Source organism: Taurulus bubalis, assembly GCF_910589615.1.
Source record: "Taurulus bubalis genome assembly, chromosome: 10".
Lineage (NCBI taxonomy): Eukaryota > Metazoa > Chordata > Actinopteri > Perciformes > Cottidae > Taurulus > Taurulus bubalis.
The window spans coordinates 17,478,865-17,502,074 of record NC_136598.1 but is presented as its reverse complement, the minus strand read 5'-3'; positions in this window follow the sequence as shown (position 1 = coordinate 17,502,074).

Genomic DNA, 23,210 nt, shown 5'->3' with positions numbered 1-23,210 from the left:
TAGGTTCTTCCTTCTCCCATGCAACACCTTTCCGACAAGTTTGATGAAAATCGGGCCCGTAGTTTTTCTGTAATCCTGCTGACAGACAAAAAGGGTTATAATTTGAATGCTTGAGCTCCTTCCTGAAATTCACCACAATCCAACAACTACACTTGTGTTCTTCTGTCTTCTAGGTATAAATCATCACTGTTCTTTCCATTCCCCTGCTTTTGTCACTCCATCAATTCTCCCACAACTTCCTCCTCTCATTCTTCTGTCACCAACCATGCACAATGTTTGGGACTTTCCTATGTTGCTTCACCAACAATACAATACAATGTTTATGTAAAGCTTGCCTATGTGAGACATAAACATTGAATTCTTCTCTGATAATCTTTCTCACACACGTATATGTAACATGTAGTCCAAATAAATACTTATTTATTTATTATATAAATAACAGAAGGATATAAACAGAACTGAACCAGAGCGTTTCATTTGTTTTCCTATCCTGCAGATATGTAATCACATCCATTTCAGAATGGAGTCAGATTTGTTCATTTAACAACATTGAGTCACTCCTCACACAGCTTGTCTAATGCATCTGACCCTGGTATTTTTACTTTGGCACTCAGCATGATAACTGGGCCAACATCTGCTTGGTCTCCATAAAGGGTGGTAAAAATGTTTTGGGTTCCTGCTGCATGAGGCGAGATTTCTCATTTGGGTTTCCGGATTTAAAATGTTAATCTCTGCTGCATCCGATTCCAGTGAGAGAACCACAGAAACCTGAGCCATCGTCACATCAGACCGACCAATCCCCCCTCGTACCTGACTATTGTGCTAGAGTGTATTGTGTCAGGATGTTTTGAAGGCTTTTGGTCTCAATGACAGCTGGCGATGACACCCCTGGTCTCTCCTACTGCTTCCATCAGCTTCACACACTGTGTGATTCCCACATTTCCCTGTGCTGCTTTTCCAATAAACACCCACCTGGATTGCAAAAGATGTCACAGCATGTCCCCACCTCAGCAGAGGGGTTTTCAAGGGTGGGAAGTGCGAGGAAAAGCTAACACCTTCTAAAGGATGCTCAGAAGGAGGAGGAAGAGGAGGAGGAGGAGAATGTGCTTGAAAATACACTGCAAGGAGAAGGTGTGAAGGTGCAATAGGGAACATCACTTGGAAATGTAAAAAGGGATCAATTTTGGTTTTCACAGAGACCAGTACCATTTACCCCATTTGCTCAGTAAAACATGGGGTGTATAATTATGGGATGTTTAACATGTATATATAACCTGTATATATTGCCACAATGTATTTAACTACATATCTACAATAAATGCTATGTCTGGTAATATTTTATGTTTTTCTTGCTGACAATAAATCGCATGAAATCGCGTGGAAACTTTTTGTTTGTACTTTTAATGTAAATAAATAGCTGGAATGCATAAATACACATGAATTGGAAGAGATTCCAGCTAATCTCCTTCCAGCGAAACTCCTTAAATGTATTCCAAAGCATTTGCAACAAAAATGCAGTTCCAACTAAATACCAGATATATCTTTCAGATATTCTTAGTTTTAATCCTTGTTACCTAGTTAACTTCATTAATACATCATGTTAATAAGTCAGTTAATTTGAAAACTTCAAAGAAAGAAGAGTTATGGGCTTTATTAATTTTATCTGATAGAAATTATGAATGTTTGCTTATTAACTGGCCCCCAGCCTCATGTCATTTTGAAACCCTTTTTTTTTTAAATTTCCTTGAGCCTCATCTAAAAGCTAAGTCGGATCTAGAGGTTGCCTGCAGCTTTTAACATTGAGATAAAAAGAGAAGAGTTTTTTTTGTTTGTGTATATTTTGTATTTCGAGGTGAATTAATAAATGACAAATGCACATAAGTTCAATGCCGCTCTGTCACCCAGGATGAGAATACATTTTATTAAGGCCCAAAAAAATGTGTTATCTGTTATTTGTTATCATGAACAAATGAGGTGGCTTCTGGAGCGGATGAAATGGAGAACACGTTGTCAATCAATTTCAAAGGGAGCTTTTTACTCGTAAAAAGGCAGTTCACATGGAAACTGTTCACACTGTGTTTTAGAGACTGATTTTTTTATGACCCCATGATCCCCCTGATGGTAAACCAATCCTTTAAGTCTGCGGCATTTACTTACTGCAACATATGTATAATACAACACATGTATAAAATACTGCGAGTGTGTACAAGCCAGACAGGAGACAGAATATGAGAAGGTTGAACATAGACAGGAACCAATCTGTATGATAAAAGCATTTATGATGCAATATGGCACCACTGTGCTCCCTTCAGGAGGTGAACACAGCTTTTGTGTTGTGCGGCAAGTTATTTCATGCCTTTGCTTCGTTTAGATGTGCAAGTGGGAATGTTGGAACACATATGTTCTCCTCACTATCCTGTGTGTGTGTGTGTGTGTGTGTGTGTGTGTGTGTGTGTGTGTGTGTGTGTGTGTGTGTGTGTGTGTGTGTGTGTGTGTGTGTGTGTGTGTGTGTGTGTGTGTGTGTGTGTGTGTGTGTGTGTGTGTGTGTGTGTGTGTGTGTGTGTGTGTGTGTGTGTGTGTGTGTGTGTGTGTGTGTGTCAGCCTGTTCTTTCCCTGGAGAGACATCCTGCCTCCAGCAGAGTCAGAGGGGCTGACAGAGGAACACAAGGTCACTCGCCTCTCTCTGATCTTTGATCCTCTCAGGAGGCGCAAACACACTTCAGGGGAATTTCTTGCTCTTTTTCTTTCTTTACCTCATCTTGCTTCTGTTCTCTCGTTCTTCACACTCCTATTTAACTCGTATGTTGCGCTGCCGCCTTTAAACATTTTTCTCTGCTTCCTTTTCTCACCCTTTCTCCTCCCCCCTGCTCTCTTCTCACATATCTTTCTCTCTTCTCCCTTTGCTCCTCATTCTCGTTGCGTCTTGTCTCGTCGTCTCTCTCTCTCGTTCCTATACTGTAATCCCTGATCTCCCGGCAGACTAAGGGGATTAATGTATTATGGCTAGATGTTAGACAGAATTCCTTGAGGACTTCTTGCCATCTCTCATGAGGTATTTGAGCCCATTGACTAGTTAAAATGGTGGGACAAAAAGACAGTTTATATTCTGTTAATAATTGTCCAATAGAATATACATTTGTCACATTATAATTAACATTATATCAAAAACTTGGTGATTATATATAGTTCTAAATTACCAGTAGTACTTGTTGTAACTGCTTACACATTATGTGCATAGATGGAAGTAACAATTTACATTTTCTCTCATTACTATAACACATACATTATTGCTGTGTTTAACTTTTTTGACTGCTCTTTAAAATCTGTAATTCTACTTTTACTTATTTATTATTATATATATATATTTTTTCTCCTTTTCTTTATATAACAACACAGGTAAACAATATTGTGCCTGCCATAGTATAGGTAAAAAGGCCATGAAAATAAAAGTTGAATACAGTATCTTAAATCAATCAATTTAGGTTGTAGTGCACTATCTGGCCAGCAGGCTGAGTGACACGCTCAAACACCCCCATTATGTCACGTGATCAACAGGTGCACGCTGGATCTGGCTAACATGCAACAAGCTAAAATGGTGGGACCTTATGGTAACTTCTGCTTTTACTGAAGAACATTAACCTTCTGAGGTGTGTGAGAGAGAGAGAGAGAGAGAGAGAGAGAGAGAGAGAGAGAGAGAGAGAGAGAGGCCATTCTGCTGTTTGAAACTGCAGAGCCTCATTAAGCTCCAAGTGTTTAACAACTTTTGAGGAGCACAAGTGGACAGTGAGACAGTCCATACTGGGACAGAGATGTGGACCGGATGTTATGGACTGGGAATGCAGGAGCAGAGAAGTCGACCCTGCAGCAGTTGGAGGAGGCCTTCGCGATGCACAAGGCTCACAGAACGACGTGCACACAGGTGAGTGCAATTAACTGATTGACGTCAACACCTGCTTGTGTCTGCTTATATTGTGCACCGGCTGCTGCTGCGTTTTCCTTTAATACAGTGTTTGTGTCTGCAGCCGCTGAGGAGATTATATTGTTCATACATATCTATATCTGTCTTGTCTGCTTTGGTGATGTTATATTCTGAGGTTGATTCTATAAGAAGTGACAGGATATTTCATTTCTGGAGCTTAATATTGCCTCTGCATCCTCTGCGGTGTCCTTAGATCTTTTTCTTTTTTGTGCTGTTGGTGAATTATATTTAATCCTCCGAGTTTGTGTCTTTTCTGGTTAACTCTAAGGTTAAGCTCACTGAAAAAAAGCAGTTATATAATTGAAGATCAGTCGTTGTCACAGATAGATGAGGCATCTGTTGCTGGATTGGACAGAAGGGCTTTGTGATGGAGATACAATGGCATGTGAATGCACTATTTAGTTTTTGAACCTAACTGTGTTCTTTAGCTTAATATATCTATGATGTAACATCATCATATAAATGTTTTTCTTACCTTACCTCACTCACCCTCTATCTTCTTTTTCAAGACGTAATGCAGCACCTACACATTACTGCTTAATTAACTGACGTACATTTTACTTTTATCCAAGTATATTTCACTGTACTTGAATAACAGTAACTTTACTTTTCCCCGAGTTCAGTATTCTGTGTCATAACTGTGTAAGTGGCACAAATGCGAAACATATTTAAATAACAAAAAACAGCCCTTTCTACTGTATAGCTTGTTGATTTATTGCTATGAATTAATCGATGAAGTGGACTATTTGAAGAATGTATTGAATCCATATGGTTTATCAGGACCAGGCGTCCATCACGTCACAAGGCAACAACATCCTGTGTGCACTTTGTTAAGACACACACATCAGTAAAATACACACAAGTTAATAGTCACGCACTAAATGCTGACATTGCAGTGACTGCTTTTTCATTTTGTGACCAAAGCAGATGAACAGTTGTCACGACGGAGCACTAATGAAAGAACCCAAATGCACGACCCGAGGCAGAGAGTAAAGTTCACAAGAATTCCTTTATTGATAAAGGTAATATTGCAACAGGATAGAGTCTCTGGAGAAGGACCGCCGAAAGTTCTCCCGATGTAACTGGGGAGGGACTGAGGCCGGTCGGCAAGGCCCTGACCCGCTGTGGTGAGAGCAGCTGTCTCACTCAGGGGAGAGTAGAATCGCCAACGTAAACAGTCCAGGGTCATTCACAGGAAGGCAGTCAAACTCGGCAGAGGTACAGGCAGGGATCGGGCTTACTCGGAAACGAAGGGACGTCGGAATCAGAACAGGATATCAGGCAGGAAAAACGCTGGTAAGTTGACTCACAGGTGAAGAAAAACGAACATCTAGTGACGGTCGTGACAACAGTATTCTATTATTTTGCTTAGAACGAACAATAATACAGCTTTTGATGACTCAGCCTGCCTGAAGTTTGTATATTTAGTACATTGTGAGAGAGTAATGCCCTTTTAAGCTGAAGAGGTCTGCCCGATAAAACAAGAAGGGCAGAAATGGATTTTTATATTCCGTCAATACACTATGATGTTTCATTGGCAGGACTAGAGGACTTCAACTAGTTTCACTTTCTCTCAGCACTTTAGAGGTTTTACCAGTTGGCTTTAAGCTTAACACTGAGTTCTGAAAGTATCCATTGATCTCTGTTCAAAATCTAATCGAATCTGTTGAGATTTCCCTTTATCACAGAGTTTTGCAAGCGATGTTGGCCAATTTATTCTTTTGAAATGGAGAAACTCAGATTCTCAAACAGCATTCAGGGCACAAGAGTTCACCATCCCCAACGACAGAGAATAAAACCTTGGCTCGATTAGCGCCTGGTGGGTGCAGCAGCTAGAAAACATTTAGTTGGAGGTTTCTGCACTTTGCCCAGCATCCTTTTTAAAGTCGGCTTCAGCAGTTTTTGTAGTAGTCAGTGCCTCCTGAATTGCTGTCTTTGCAAACAGTTTTTATTCAGTACAGATGTTCCACAGCCGGCCCAGGCTGTTGCAAAGATCACTTAGCACCGGGACACCCTTTTGTATCCACTAAAAGAGAAAGGGGTTGGGGCGAAAAATGGAGGAGGGGCGAAACATTTTTTTATTAAGAGATGGCGATGAGGAGAGGGAGAGGAGGATAAAAAAATATAATTAAAGTGGGAAAAAATACTAGACTGTTCCTCTCTCTACCTCATGCTCATGTACACTTCTTCTGTCCTCTGTTACTACCTTACACATTTTATACTTCTCACAAATAATCTATGCAAAATTACATGCAAACAGCTCATGCTACCTTTTTAAAAAATCACTTCAAAATACATAATGATGTGATTTTACAAATCTTCTAACTCCCTTTATATTTGTTTTGCTCCCTTTTCCTTTCCTTGTAGTTATCATTATATAGTTTATTCATTTACGTACTATTTCACATCTTTCTGCTCTTAAAAAACTCTTAAATGTCCCTCTTAAAAAACTAATGATAAAATAAATGATATTCCCTCAACACAACATACCATGCAATTATTATATTACGCTACATTGGATCATTTAAGATGACTTTAAGATACCGTCATCCTACTGATTCACATTGGTTCATTGTTACTGTCATGCTGATAGAGAGGCCAGGCGTCATCATGATTATTAAAAGAGACAAAAATACTTTAATGATTAGGAGACTTCGCGTCACCTAATAATTTACAGTGAGAAACGACAAGGGACAGGACAGAGAAATCTAGTGTTGTAGTGGTTCCGGTTTGGCCCCAGTGATCCTCTGCACACTCCATCTAATATTGAAGAATGTTCTAGATTAGAAAGCTGACAGCAGCTAACTGACCAGCTGCACTAACCCCTCCCCTCTGCCATCACAGCCAATGGAGCAGCGTAGATTAATGACCCCTCAGATCCCCGGCCAATCAGCAAACTCGGCTCTCGTCTCCTGCAAGGGATGCCCTTGAGCAACCTCATACACACTCATTCAAGCAGGTATGCACACACACAAACACACACTTGGCGCTCACAAACACACACGGCTACACACTCACCACTTAATTTAGCCTCCTCTGAGGGCAGCGAGCCTCTCAGTGCTGATGTTTATGGTTTCTCTGAACTTGCAAATCACCGCGGTTACGGCTGGGCAAATTTATGACCGCGGTCTCTGTCTACTAGCCCTTTAGACAAACCATGGATCACACACACACTTGCACAGTCACACACACCCAAGGATGAGACGCATGCTTAGACAGCGAAAAGGTTTTTTGTTTTGCGTTCTGCAGCTCACTGTTGTATGTAGTGACCAAAAAAAAAACATTCACTAAATCATTCACTTCATCAGATTTAAAGCTGATACAAATGCAGCTTTTTTGAGTTAATGACTCCCTGCATATTGTGAAGGTGAGTGTGTAGCGTTTGCTGACAGGAGGATGTCTCATCTCTGAGCTTTTGTTATAAGTGGCCTCTGAAGGACCAGAAGCTTTAAGGGCTAAAATACAGATTCTGCAGGTGATTTAGTTGATCCTGCAGCCAAAACGGGTCAATTTTCACTGGGTTTTATAAAGAAAACGGGCAACTCAATCATTTTGAGGATTTGTCGTAAAAGTGCAAGGCTTTGTTAGAAATTGTGAGTTTGAAGTGGATCTGTGTTTGTGACAGTGCCTGCTGCATAGTAGTGGGGGATTTGCTCCAAAAAAACAGCATTTTCATCAGATTTTTTTCCCTTTCTCACCTGTATCCATTTTGCTTTTTGATGACTCATCATGACCTTGGCTGCATTTATGTGGGAGGAGAGGCACAGTCGGGGAGGTGTCAGTAACAATCACGCAGTGAATGCCTGCCGATTCAGACCGTGTGGTCTGACACCGGCCAACTCGCATAAAATATGAAGAAAAAAAGAAGAAAATCCTCTATTTTACTCCCTAATTGCAGTGTGTATTACTGTTATCCCACAGAGAGGTGTCAGTATGCAGCATGATACACAGAGGTTGTTTTCTTTATAAATTGAAGGCAGTGTTTGGTGTGGCCAGAAATTGTCTTTATGTGCCGCTGTAGGCTTCTAATGTTATTGAACCGTTTCTTACATAAGACAGCCATTCTCACAGGACAGGAATGATGGCACATGTATTATTTCCTCAAAATCCTTCAACATTAGGTGCTCTCAAAGTTGATTTACTTAAAGGTGTGATGATACAGTACTGTGAGTTTCCTCTCGAGAGGAGTTCTTTGAATAAAGATAATATTATCGCCAAAGAAAAGCAAAAGAAGTTGCTTGATTGATAATTAAAGAGGAGACTTCTCTTAATTGCACCATGTTTTCATCTGCCCTCAAACTGAACTCTGCACATCTAAATTAACAACCACAAAGACGTTCTCTTCATGAAAATAGTCCCAGACTATTTTTCCAAACAGGAGGATTTGTATGGCAATAAAACTTGTACTATCCTCGCCATGAGGATCATGTGATCGGTCCCGTATGTGCGTGCGTCCGTGAGTGAGTGTGCGCCTCTGTTCACGGCTTACACCCCATTAGTGTCAAGACGGGAGGTGAGCCAATCGTGGCTTGTCTTCATCCAATCGCATAACAGCAGCAGACACAACTGGATCTGCACTCTATTTAGTGCATCTCTCTAGTTTGTAAATGCTGTTTGTGTTCACAGGAAGAGGTTTTCAATATCTGCAGTCCCATACAATCTATTTGCTTGCACACCAAACAATTCAACGTTATCCCTTTACTCACGCTTTATTCACTTTGCATTGCCTGTGCTTGACCAGCTCCCGACTGAATAACAATGCTATGCGGAGGGCTTTTGATAAACCAAATGTGTTCCTGTGCAAGCATGCACATATTTGTGTATGTAGAACATTGTTGTGTTCACAACCATATTATGTTTGTGGATGAGTGAGCCTCCTCGTATCTGCTTCTCTGCGCGTGTGCTCCAATGTGTTTGTGTATGAGAGAGGAGAGATTGTTATCTTTGACTTTCGTCTATATCATCAGCATTGCATCAGCAAAGTAGTGGAGTGTTATTGAGACTCGTCTCAGAGTAACTCTCCTCGATCCTCTCTCTTGAGGAACACAACACTGGTAGACCTCCGCATGCCTCGAAAATCTTTGAATTTTGGCAAATACTTCATGATGAAAATATTTTTTAAGTCTTCAAGCGTCAAACTTGTATTAACCTAATTAACTGTATTTTCATGTGAGTGGAAAAATATCACATTCACCCCAAAAGTTCCCAAATTGACACTTTTGTCCAAATTCAGACCAGTTCTCATGTGACTCCAGGTGTCCATGCAACAGTGTCTCCAGTATGTTTTAATGCCTATCAGCTTGTTGGAGTGTGTGTGTGTGTGTGTGTGTGTGTGTGTGTGTGTGTGTGTGTGTGTGTGTGTGTGTTTCTACGCTGTAGCCAGGGCAGGATTAGTGCAGCGGTTCTGTCACTAACATGCTTCATTAAGAAAGATGAAGTCAGCCAAGCAGTCAGACAGAGGCAGTCTGACAAAACAGCTGAACAAATTGAGAGTGTGCGGAGGAATGTGAGTGTAGACAGGGGGATGAATGTAGAGTTGGATAAGGTTACGGCATCTTCTGTACCTTAATACTAACTACATTTGACAATTTAAAAAGTATTTCAATACCCTCTCCCCATTATATCATTGATATAAAAAACAACAGGAAAAGAGAAAGAAAGTAGTTCAGAGGTAGAGAAGAGCACAAAGAGGAGGGTGCACTTGATGGAAGTTCTGACGAGACAATACATAAATGCAGAGTGCTTCCTCAATGGATGGAACATGAAGATAATATTAACAATTGCTCTAAAGAGAGAGAGAGGAAGAGGAGGCGGTGGAGGGATAGACCTCGGAGTCTTCACTCGAGGAAGAGGGAGGGTTACACCTCCAGAGAAAAATGACGATTTCTTCAAGAGAGGAGTGTGAGGCTGACTCATCGTCATCTAACACGATGAAACTCTTTCTGTTAGAGACAGATACACAGCTCTGAAACAGACAGCGTCTGACTGCATTGCTTTTAAAAGCTGTGAAGGGACAGAAATGGTGTTAATGGCTCCAAAATGCTTTTAACACTCCTCCTACCCACACAAGTCAGACTCCGGCTTTCTACATCATGCTTTCACTGGTCCAATTACAGCGCTCGTGAGGCCCCAGTTTTGGAATTTAAGATGACGCAAAGTGGGCCCTGCAAAGCGTAGCTGCTCCATCCAACAGAGGAAAACAAAATGAGGAGGAAAAAGAAAGTGACAGATATTTAGATCAAGTTAGTTAGTTAGTTCGAATTTGTCAGCGCATGTTTTTTTAGCCACACAAAACATAAATGCATTAACAGACACTGCTCCGATTCCCATTTGAATGTAGATCATATGGTAGACTTTACAAGTTACGCAAGAATAAACAGCAGAATGTGTAATCCATAAAACCTTTCAAATCTCCACTGTCATTCTATTCAATTCTGTGGAGATAGCTTTGTGAGACTATAACCTCAGTAAATGTGAAATGTATCTATGCATATCATCAGTATTCTGACCATATAATTAATAAAAAGTCAAATTTATCTACAGTTATGTAAAGTCTCTGACACCACTGGCTTGCCTTTGACTAAAGTTGGAAGTACAGTGTGAAACATTGTGTCCTTGTGTAAAATTATTACACTGACTTCACCATCATTGCAATTTTCATGAAATACAGAGGGACGATGTACTTGTCACTATTACAAGGAGCACACACATTATTCATCAAACGTGATATATTTACGGTTGGTATGTCTTAAAGGGCCAGTGTGTAAGGGTTCGGTTATGGCTGGACCCAAGCGCAGACACGGGGACAGCAAGGTTGGGTGAAGGTAATGGGTTTATTGACAGAACACTGATGGGATGGTAGGAAAGGAGGTGAGTGCAGGCAGAGCGGTGAGGTGGCGGCTGAGCAGGAGTGCAGGTACGGGAATCCACTGGAGATGGTGAAATAATCTGGTAACTGGAGAGAGGGAAGCCAGGGTGTTTTAACAGGAGGGGAACAGGGGTCAGGGGACTGGAGGACACCGGTTTGATTAGGTAGACATGGAAGGTTGGGTGCACCTTTAATGCGGACGGGAGTTTGAGCCGGACCGCAGAGGGATTGACCCTATCCACCTCATAGGGACCAATGAAGCGGGGATCCAGTTTGCGGCACTCGACTTGAAGGGGTAAGTCCTACGAAGAGAGCCACACTTTCTGACCAGGGCGATAGGTGGGTACAGGGATTCGGCGCCGGTCGGCCAAGCGCCTGGTGCGGGCGACCGAACGGAGGAGCGCAGACCGGACCTCCCTCCAAATCCGCCGGCACCTACGAAGACCTGCTTGAACGGAGGGCACCGCCACTTCCTCCTCCTGGTCCGGAAACAGGGGCGGTTGGTATCCCAAGGAGGCGGAGTTGATCAGGGAGTTATGGGCATACTCAATCCACGGCAAGTGTGCGGACCAGGAGGACAGGTGGCGAGCCGTGACGCAACGCACTGTTGTTTCCAAATCCTGGTTCGCCCGTTCCATCTGGCCGTTAGTCTGGGGGTGATATCCCGAGGAGAGACTAGCGGTAGTACCTAGGGCTTGACAGAAGGCTCTCCAGACCTGAGAAGAAAACTGAGGTCCTCGATGCCGTGGAGTCGGAAGATATGGAGGACCAGGAGGTTAGCAGCTTCGGTGGATGATGGCAACGTGGGGAGGGGAATGAAGTGGACTGCCTTGGAAAAACGGTCCACGACCGTTAGTATGGCGGTGTTTCCTTCCGAAGGGGGCAGGCCAGTGACAAAGTCCACTGCTATGTGACACCAGGGGCGGCGGGGAATAGGCAAAGGGTGCAACTGGCCTGCCGGGGGTTGGTGGGAAGTCTTGCTGCGGGCACAGACTGAGCAGGCTGAAATGAAGGCCCAGGTGTCTTGGGACATGGATGGCCACCAGAAGCGTTGTCTTATGAAAGCGAGAGTGCGGTGGAACTCACGGTGGCAGACCAACCTGGAGGAATGCCCTCATTGTAAGACTTGTGAGCGGACGGTGTCAGACACAAGCAGACTGTTTGGGGGACCGTTGCCTGGGTCCAGATGAGAGCACTGGGCCTCCCGAACGAGAGACTCAACTCATGTGACCGCAACCACCACACGGGAGGGAGAGAGGATGGTCTCAGGCTCGAGGGTGAGCTTCTCCGTGGTGGACTGACAGGAAAGGGCATCGGGTTTGGTATTGCGTGAACCAAGGCGGTAGGTGAGGGTGAAGTTGAACCTTCCCAAGAACAAAGCCCACCAAGCCTGGCAGGAGTTTAACCTCTTGGCGGTGCGAAGGTAAGAGAGGTTCTTGTGGTCGGGCCAAACTATTAATGGTTGCTCTTCTCCCTCCAACTAGTGCCTCCAATCCTCCAAAGCCAAAACCACAGCCAAAAGCTCACGGTTACCCACATCGTAGTTGCGCTCCGTCGGTGAAAAACGCCGGGAAAAGAAGGCGCAAGGGTGCCCGCTGAGAGAGGACACGTTTATATACGTATTTTACGTATATAAACACCTGAAAACAAGAATCGTTCTGTTTTTGCAAACTTAGATGGAGTTGTTTATTTTCTACATACGGAGCAGCTAACTCGGTACGGACAAACCAAATGCTGGCTCTCGATAGGGCCATCCTCGTTTTTGTGTTTAAACATGCTAGTTCTCCGACGTTTGGCACACAAAGTTTCTGTTGGTTGCAGCTGCAACCTCACCGGTAGATTCCGCCAATTCCTACACAGTGGCTCTTTTTAAAGCACCATGAATTATATGTGTTATATTTGTTATTACTGGATATACAACTGAGAATCAACTCAGCTTCTACAGCTGTCTGTCAAATATATATTTAAGTCAGGATTTTCTTTTTTTCACCAACATCATCAAAAACAGGTCAGACGCTCACAGACATTTGCTGTATTTGTAGCTGAGGGGCAGCCGGGGCAGCCAGTCTGGACTTTACTTAGTGACATTGTGTGTGTCTGTGTGTGTTTGCAGTTGCGGGATTGCACACATCATTATCCACATACAGTATCTATTGTGTGGGTATGTATCTGTGTGGTTATTATAAGTTATGGCAGTCAGACAGAGGTGTCAGAAAACAGACATCCTTTCATACTGCAGATAACATGCCTGTGGGTGTCTACACACACACACACACACACACACACACACACACACACACACACACACACACACACACACACACACACAGATATAAATAGAATGTCTCTCTGCTACTGTGTGATTACAGACCGCTTATCACACTCATAAAAATATACACATTCAGGTAAACGCAATTTTCACACACACACACACACACACACACACACACACACACACACACACACACACACACAAAGGTCACACTTGTGCTGCAATGTAAAGCTTCTTCTAACACTTGTGATTACTGACATGTTTTCCACATCACCGATCCAGCATCAAACCGTATGTCATGTAATCATCACTTGAGGACAATTACGCTTTTTCAGATTCAATCCTAGTTGTTTAATGGCTTCTCTGTGATGTGTCTTTCCAGCAGTTGAACCCAGACAAAATTAGTATTATGAATATTATATATTTGTTGTTGTCCTTGTCGCTCACTTTCTGTCCTTATCTACAAAGAGTGTTTATCCCAAAAATATTTAATTATGACTTTGTTCCAGTAAAAACAAAAGCTGTTTACCTGATGAGTGCCGGAAATCTCTTTGTCCCAATGACGGAAAAGAGAGCTCTAATTCACAAAGTGTTTCAGGTGATGGTGAATCCTAATCTGGGAGCAGTTTGTTTTGCAGGAGGAGAGTGTTGTTTTAGAGGTTAGCGGTTCATGCTGGTTGTTTACTCAGTTTGTGAAGTCATGTCATATTTCTTTTGGCCTTGAAGCTGCTTCTGATTTTCCAGAGGGATGGTATATTTTGGCAAGTAGTTCTGAAGACTTAACTTGCTATAAAACATGTTTTTCTTTATTTAGTTGGGATTGAAAACTTGATGTGAAATTCCACAAATTTAAATAATCATTTATGTTTTGGTGAACATTGCATGATCTTGTCGGCGTAGGTTCTCCCTCTTTCGTGGGTGAGGGGCACTTGTGTCTGTGATCTGTTGATGATTTCATCTCGTGTCATTACTGCGTGTTCACAGTATTGTATTAAGGTGAGTGGAAGCGACCTTGGCTGACCCACTAACGCAACTCATTAACAGTCCAGAACAAAGTTACCACGGCTACAACTATTTTATCTTTTGTCGTGATGAATGTGTGGTAAACCGTAGAAATGAGGCATTTGCATTTTGTAAAAGTTTAGCCAGGTTCAACCTTTTAGCTGGATGATTCCGCAATGGCACCAGTGTTTTAGTTTTTTCCCACACAGACTGACATACTATCATATTTTAAATCGTAGAACAACATTTTAAAATCTCCTCAGCTTGTATTAACCTCAGATCTTATTTCAATCAAAAACCTCATTGACTTCCAGACAAGAGACTCGTAAGTGCAAAAATGCAAACTCATTTCTTGGTTTTTAGACTCATTCCTGCAGCACTCTATTATCAAGACTGTTTTTCTCATGTAGCAGCTGTTTAAATACCAACAGAACCTGAAGTTAAACAGGGTGTTTAGTGTGGTCCACATTCCCGTAACACAAGTAGCTGTGTGTTTATCAAGTATTCACGGACACACCGCTGGAATACTAATGTTTTATAAAGATGCCACAGACGAGGTGTGTGTGCGTGTGTGTGTCTGTGTGTTCAAAGACCACAGAAATCTCTTTCCAGTTGTGGTTTAGGGAGAGTTTTATAGGTTTTTTTAGTTGCTGAGAAGTTTAATCCTCAACACTCACAGGGTCTTGACTCGTGCTATACTTGGAGGAAACGTATCGCCACCGGGTAAACAGAGCCGATGCCTTTTGGGTTCAAGGTTACATCTAAAACTTTTGTAGTTTATCTTAGTTCAAGACCATCTTTTGTCTCTTGCCATACAGACATACAAGATCTCCTTTCAAGTTATGTCATATTGTAATTGAAGATTCATTGTAACTAATTTTCTCATGATTGATGTTCAGACCACTTTGGTCCGGACTGTTATACCTCAACAAACGTTTGATTGATTTTCATAATACTTGGTACAGATATCCGTGAGCCCTGAGGATAAATCCTAATGACTTTCGTGATGCCCTGAATTTTCTTCTAGTGCGACCAGCCATTCAAAGTTCTCGCATATCCAGTGAATCTCAATGTCCACTGGATAACTTGGCATTCATTGTCCTCAGAGGAGCAATTCCACTGTCTTTGGTGATCCTTGGATGTTCTACCACGTTAGCATGCTAACACGCTAAACTAAACGGGTGAACGTGCTGAACACTATGATGAACATCAGCACGTTAACATGCTGACGTTAGCATTTAGCTTGAAGCACACCAATGCCCGAGTACAGCCTCACAGTGCTGCTAGTGTGGTGGTAGAATACCTGTCTTGTTTTAATTAACTGTTTAGACAGCAGTTGACACAACAGACGTTATGATTTCCCATCTTCCTGAATTTATTGAAATTACTTTGTTTCCCTTTTGTCACGTCATATTATGACTGTTGAATCATCGTAAGATAAGATAAGATAATCCGTTATTAGTCCCGCAGTGGGGACATTTACAGGATTACAGCAGCAAACGGGGTAGATTGCACACAAGAGACATGGTAAAGATAACAAACAAGTGATAAAATAATAAACAGTAAAAACAGTAATATAAAACAGGACAGAGTCTACAATAACTGAATGTTATATATACAATATATCTATCTATCTATCTATCTATCTATCTATCTATCTATCTATCTATCTATCTATCTATCTATCTATCTATCTATCTATCTATCTATCTATCTATCTATCTATACATACATACATACATACATACATACATACATACATACATACATACATACATACATACATACATACATACATACATACATACATACATACATACATACATACATACATACATACATACATACATACATACATACATACATACATACATATCTTGAGTTGAGGTTGTGGACCAGAATTGATCCATCTGCTAGATGTCAAGGTGCCTATTACTGCGGTGGAACACTGTCACACATTTTCTTGGTTATTGAACTGGTGAGGTGCCGTATTTATCATGTTGAGCGGGTCCGTGCAGTGATCTGATAGGATGCGGAGAGGCTGTTGCTACTGTCAAAGTGTTTCTGCCATTGTGAACTTATCTACACAAAGTAAACACAGTTCCAGTGAGGCATCTGACAGCATCTGTATTCAAATTATATGTGGCAACAAACACCACCACCCAGCTACTGAAACAGCCCCAGAAAGTAAGTGTGTGTGTGTGTGTGTGTGTGTGTGTGTGTGTGTGTGTGTGTGTGTGTGTGTGTGTGTGATGCTCTGAAGTGCGCTTTGTAGCCTTCCTACCATGTGTTTCCTGTTTTTTTGCACCTTCTTTGGTCCGACCAACCCCTGATCTCCCAGACGGGGTTCTCTCATATGCACACAAGCCACAAAATAAATTATCCTTCACACAGACGAACCACAGATGGCACACTTTCCTGCTTGGAGCGGTCACTAGTTGGTGATGTTGTTTTCCAGACGCTGCCATTTCCTTCTGTCATACTGTTTTTTGGATTCACTGTGTCTATCCTGAGAGGTGGTTAGGTTGGGGTGTGTGTTTTTTTTCCATGTGTGTTGTTTTATTTGGTATGCTTTCTTTTTCTATTTTCTCAGGAATGACCGAGTGTTGGAGTGAGATCAGGTGTTTTTCATAATTGTTATTTTCATCTATTGGTCGAAGGTTATCAGATTGGTTGTTTACTCACCAGTACATTTGATTTATTTGGCCTTCCTTTTTTTCTGTATAGATGATATGTTTGGGTCAGTAGTTATGTAGATGTTACTTGTTTATTTTGTTGGGATTGGATATGATATAAAACCAAGTATTTGTAGTTTATATTGAATTATAGAAGCTGAGATATATAACTGTCTGCGTATTGTCATGCTATACAGTGGAGAGAGGTACTTTGTGATGTGATGGTGAAGTCATCTAGTATCATTACTGCGTGTAAACTGCTCCTGTATCCAGTTGAATGACAATGCCCTAGACTGACCAACTAATGCAAGTCACATGACCCTGCCACTCAATGTGGAAAAACAATCGTATCGCTAAGTGACAGAGGGAGGGAGCTTTTCAGAGAGTTGGATATAATAAATGTGAATAGGTAGATTATTTGTTGCACTTTTCTTTCTTAATTGTTTTTTATTTGCTGTTGTTTTTAATAGGCACAGTGCACATTAATAGACACCATTACACTGAATGCACATGAGTCACACACATGGCTATTTTCCATCTGTAGTCCCTAGATGTTCCAAAGCCACCCTAAAATACAAATTAAACAGTAATTTGATAAAAGCATGAAGAGCAAGAAAGAAAGACAGCCAACATTCATTGCCAATTCCAAAGTGTGTATTCACTGCCAAATCACTGCTTGTCCAGGAAACCACCAGTTGCTTTCTTGGATACACAGTGAGTAGTTTCACCTTGGGAGTTTGGGAGTTTCCTGTTGTCTCCTGCAGATTGCCCCGTCCCTGTTGAACAGGCGTGCTGATCCACCTGTATGAGTTAAGCAGACACCTGGCCATGATTGGCAGTCTTGTTAGCTCTGCCAACTCTGTTTGTTGCAGAGTGAGATGCACTGTTGCCAGGAGGAACTAAATCTGAGTGAAAGCAAGTAATACTTTTTCAACATTGGTCAAACCCTTTTGTGAGTTTTTCTAATCATATCTAATATCTAGTGTTTGGTCAGGCGGCACTACTTGCAATATACTTGATTATATTTTTGGAAACAAACTTGGTCCCATGTGCCCAAAGACTAAATATACTATGATCAGAATATGTCTGTATCTCAGAAACACCAAGGAGCACAGTCACGTATTTGGTATCTTTGGGTTTACTCATAACACGTTCACTATCAAAGATATGCACACCGATGCAATGTAAAAAACAAGTTCACATTGAAAAAATTGTGATGCATACAATGTTTTTCCTTATTTTTCCCAACATCCTGACTTTGACTGTTGAATGGGTTTGTGATCTAAAAATATCGAAGGTGTACTGTGGAATGTTTGTTTGGAACAGGTTTCAAGACTTTAGACCAATCACAGCAAATGCTGGAGCTTTTTTACTTCTCATACTAAATATAGTCGATAGGCACTATTGTGTGTGTGTGTGTGCGTGCGTGCACGACGGAGACAATCTATCAAGTTTCTCAAAGCAAACCTGACAATAATACGTCACCTGGGAGGTAAAGCTCTTAATCTCATTTAAATTTGACTCAAATCTGTGTTTTTCCTGTCTTGCTGATGTTTGCAGTTTCTTTTTGCAGTGTTTGTGTTGTACGAGTGTATGTCTGTACGGCTCTATGCAATTTTTATGTCTTTATTGATGCATTTTTTGTTTATTACAACGGTGTGACTGTGTGTGTGTGTGTGTGTGTGTGTGTGTGTGTGTGTGTGTGTGTGTGTGTGTGTGTGTGTGTGTGTGTGTGTGTGTGTGTAGATAAGCTCTTTAAGCCTGTGCACCAGGTAATTCAGGTAATTGAATAGCCTGTAAGAATAATGTGTGCCATGAGGTTTCTGTGCTGCCAGAACAAACTCTTTTATTAAGCTAATACACACACACATACACACACACACACACACACACACACACACACACACACACACACACACACACACACACACACACACACACACACACACACACACACACACACCACGCAGACACAGCAGTGAATCACTTCCATCAAATTAAAGTGATTCCGGAGCCTCAGGGCTTTTGTTATTTGTTTTTTCCTGTACCCCTCTCTCCTTCTTCCTTTCTCTCTCTGATCCTCGTGCCCTGTTCTCTTCCAGTATGGCGCTACTATGAATGTTATTTCACAAACCTGACTTTTCAGGAACTATGACAATCTAAACATTGCTTGTGCTTTATTCATCATCTGTAAAACTTTTAAACACCATAGACAGTGTTTCATGCATCTGAGGGCCATACAATATACATTTTAGAAGCACAACAAAACATCCCATTTAAAAAAATTAAATTAAAAATAGTCTATCGTCATTATTAATCAAATGAAACATTTGCAGTTGTTCCTAGGATTGTAATATGGAGAAGCTTGCAGAAAGACAAACACCTCACTTCTTGACTTGCACTTAAAGTGAATCATTTATTTAATGAAACAGTTTGGATCTGAGAATGTCATTTTATTGGACTATTTTAAATGTGCGAGTGAAGACCCACAAGTACGACTGTCCTTTTTCTTCCTTATGTCTGCAGAATTTTCACATAAGGTCTTTTTCCATTATTCAAAAGAAATATCTAATATTCATACCTAAATGAAAGCTGTTCTATAATGTAGTGTGAAAGAAGGAGAGGAAAATGGGAGCATGAGACTGGAGGGGTCAGGAAGGAGAGAGAGACTCGCTCATCTCTGGATGTGTTTGAGTGTATTTTGCAATCTAGAAGAAAACACTGCAAAAACAGGGGAAGGATCAGCCAAATGGAAGGGAAAAAAGAGAGAGAAGCTAGGTTGAAGTGGTGAAGTCAAATCTTCACCCACACATTTCCAAACAAACTCCATACACCTTACATCCTTGGAAACGAGGCAATCTGTGGTGTTTCGAGCACAACAGCACACAAAAAATCATGTAATCAGTAATCATGTTAAAATGACTATGTGGATGGTGAAAGTAGATGCTGTGTTCGACATTGAACAGAGAAAAAAAAGGACAGATTGACAGCGCTCCTCCCATTCGTTTATACTACACGTCAGCTCAATGTGTGTGTGTCTGTGATGTTAGGCGGCGCTGTCTCGCTACATCGTGTCTCGGTTATGGATCATATTCTCACCATTCTTTCATACACGCCTCGATGACTTCATCAGCTCTCCTCCACCTCCTCATCATCTGTCTGTGTCGCTTTTTCCATGTCTGTCTGCCTGCCTGCCTGTCTCTCTAAAACCCTTTTTCTTTCTTTCTTTCTTTCTGATACTGTCTACTTCTCTATATCAGTTCTCTTCATCCTTCTCCCCAAACTCTTCCTGTCTGGCCCTGTCTTTCTCTGTCAAGTGTAACCCCCTTCTCCCTCTGACTGTTTGTCTTAAGTTAATTCATCCATCCCATGTCCAGCCGGATTAACTGTGATGAGCCTCCACCCTAAATTAGATTATGCCTTGTGCTTTGCTTTTTTCTCTTGCCATATTTTTTCCCTACAAAAGTAACATGCTGAGTGGGAACAAATTCAACTACAACTCATATTGGTAACAATTTAATAATGATATTGCACGATAATTAATCACATTACATCAGCTGCAAAGACAGTGGATGGCTTGAAAAGCAGGAGAATATAAATAAATTCATCTTTATCATAATTTATTATCTATTATAGTCTATATTATAGTTATATTATGTTCATATACATCTTCACAGAGACCATCGCTCATCTCGGCTCAAGCTGTTGTTGCTGTTTACATTCCTTATGATGCAAATAAAAAAATACACAAGAATGTACTATTTTTTTGTTTTGTTTGTCATGTGTTACACAAAGGTTAGAACTGAATATCATTGTGCATCCCTGTGTTGCATGATAATAATGAAGGAATTTCTCTTAAAGGTTCCTTTTTCTAAGCTTTACCTAAATTGAACTATTGGTGAGCTACGCTGTATTTAAAGGGTCAGGTCACTAAAAAAAAGCATTTACGCATTTAATTAAATTTCCCTCCTTGTCTTGCTGTTTTGAGACAAACGGTCCCCTTGGTAGGTGGTGTCTTCTCTACCATCCATGCTACAACTACAGAGTAAATTAAGGTTATAAGGGACCCTTTGGGGTGATTACAGTAAAGGTCGATCTACTTGAGAAGTTGGCCTTTAAAAAACTTTCCAAAGTTTGAAGAAATAACATTGTCGATGTTATCTAGGCTTGAGAACCGAAAAGAAACAGCCTGCATCACAACGTGGAGGTATTGGGTTCAACAGAAGTGGGCCTTTAGGAGGCAGGAGGGCATCTACTGATGATTGTGTCATTTGTCATGATCCTTCTTAAAATCCGCCCCTTGTGAGTTCACTAACTTTATGGATTTTTTCGGAAATATATAAACTTGCATTCATTGACTTTGTTGCTACTCGGGGGAGAAGCTCATCAAGTTCACCAGCTAGACGCTGACTCTGTCCGTTTGGTGCAGGTGGAGTATCCCACAGTGGGTTTATCGGTGCATTTTGCTGAACCAGTTCCCTGATGCGTCTTTAAACAACAAAGTTGTGGCTTGGAAACCAAAATAATGAGCTAAAAGACACCATTAATGTCCGTAAAGCTTAGGGAGACGGCAGTGCCTGATAAATAATGTGGGTTAATCACAACAAGTGACACCATCTAGTTATTTTATCCTTTCTTCATATAAAAATTGGAATTTGTGAAACTTTAGGCTTTAAAGATATAAATCAGGTGGTAGCTTAATGCTGCCTTCACACCAAACGCTCAACAATAAAAGTGTGTTCACACCAAATGGGGTGCAAAGGGGGGCTAAACATTTTTTTTTTCCTACGTTATACTTGTTGTGGAAGTCCCAAAAATGTCAGAACATCAGACACCCACGTGTTTGGGTTCATAATATCATCCGTAGCCGCACACAACTCGGTGAATTTCACCGACTCCTCCAGGAATTGCGTCTGGCTTATCTCCGTAAAAACTGTTACTGTTTCCGCCATCCACCATGGAAATAACCACTAGTTCTGCTTTATACTTGTTGTGTAGATTCCACATACGTCGGGAACATCAAACTCATCGTGTCTGGGTTCATAATATTATCCGTAGTCCCACAACAGCGTCTGAATGACTGCCGCTACCAGCGCTACTTCAGCAGCAGGTTGATTCAGCAACGGCAAGACGGCGGTGATGACGGGCGCAGCTTCTCAACGCTGATTGGCTGATGTAACTCAGAGTCACGCAGATTTTTCGCCAGAGTTGGAAAATGTCAACTTGTGCGAATTTGTGCCCCGTCAAACGCTCTGTTCGCCCCGCGTCAAACGCGTCATTCGCTTTTCCGCATTTCCGCAACCTATTGCATCTGTGCATTGACTTTGCATGTAATCTACTCACGCATCAAATTCGCGCCGTGTTTGGTGTGATCGCAGCATAACAAGTTGGTCTTCAACAAGATAGTCTTAAAAAATAATGAATCAAAAATAACCTGCTGTAGCACAGGCTCCTCTGATTTGCAGCTGTTCTCCTCAGAGTAATTTGTCATGTCTTTCCCTCAACCGCTGACCAAAGTCAGCAATATGAATGTGGTTGGAGAATGGCAGTGAGCGCTTGCAGGTATTATGTATAATAGCGGCCATCCCCATGACTAATACATGACGGTAAGATTGGAAATCTACAGTCCCTTTAACAGCGCTCGCAGATATGCACTTAAAGTAACACAATCAGATTAAGAGAGAAATGGGAAGTGACAAATGGGACATGAAAATATAAGAAGATAGAAGGGAAACATGAGAACTATATTGGTTGGAATAAATGTCCTCGCATGTTTCTTCTGTTGGGATCTAGCAGGATTGGGTTTGGTTATTAATATACGTATAAAAAATACATTATTGATATCAATGAAATGTTTAATATAAATATGAATATTATCTTTATATTAATAATTTTATTGATGTCAATAATGTATTTTTTATATGTATATTGATAACCAAACAAGATATAATTATGAACACGGGCTGGTGGTGTAGTGGCTAGCACTGTCACCTCACAGCAAGAGGGGCCGGGGTTGGTGGTGGGTTGCTGGGTGGAGTTTGCATGTTCTCCTCGTGTCAGCGTGGGTTCCCTCCGGGTTTATTACAACACATATGCACAAACTGCTCCGTAAAATAATAGTTTATTTACTTAACACTGATAAAAAATCAACAATACAAATCATTAACATCTATTACATGTACAAGCATAGTGTGTGTGTGTGTGTGTGTGTGTGTGTGTGTGTAATTACATAAACCCCATAACATCAGCGTCATTTTCGGCGGCGGCCGTAACGTTTTACAAAAGCGTTCATAAGTACATTTTACGAAGTCGGATTTCAATAAAAGACACCTTTTTGTAACCCTATGAGCTTGTAGGAGTCTAAAAAAAGTTTCAACTTTCAGTTTTGTATATTAGTACCTGAAAAATCCCAAT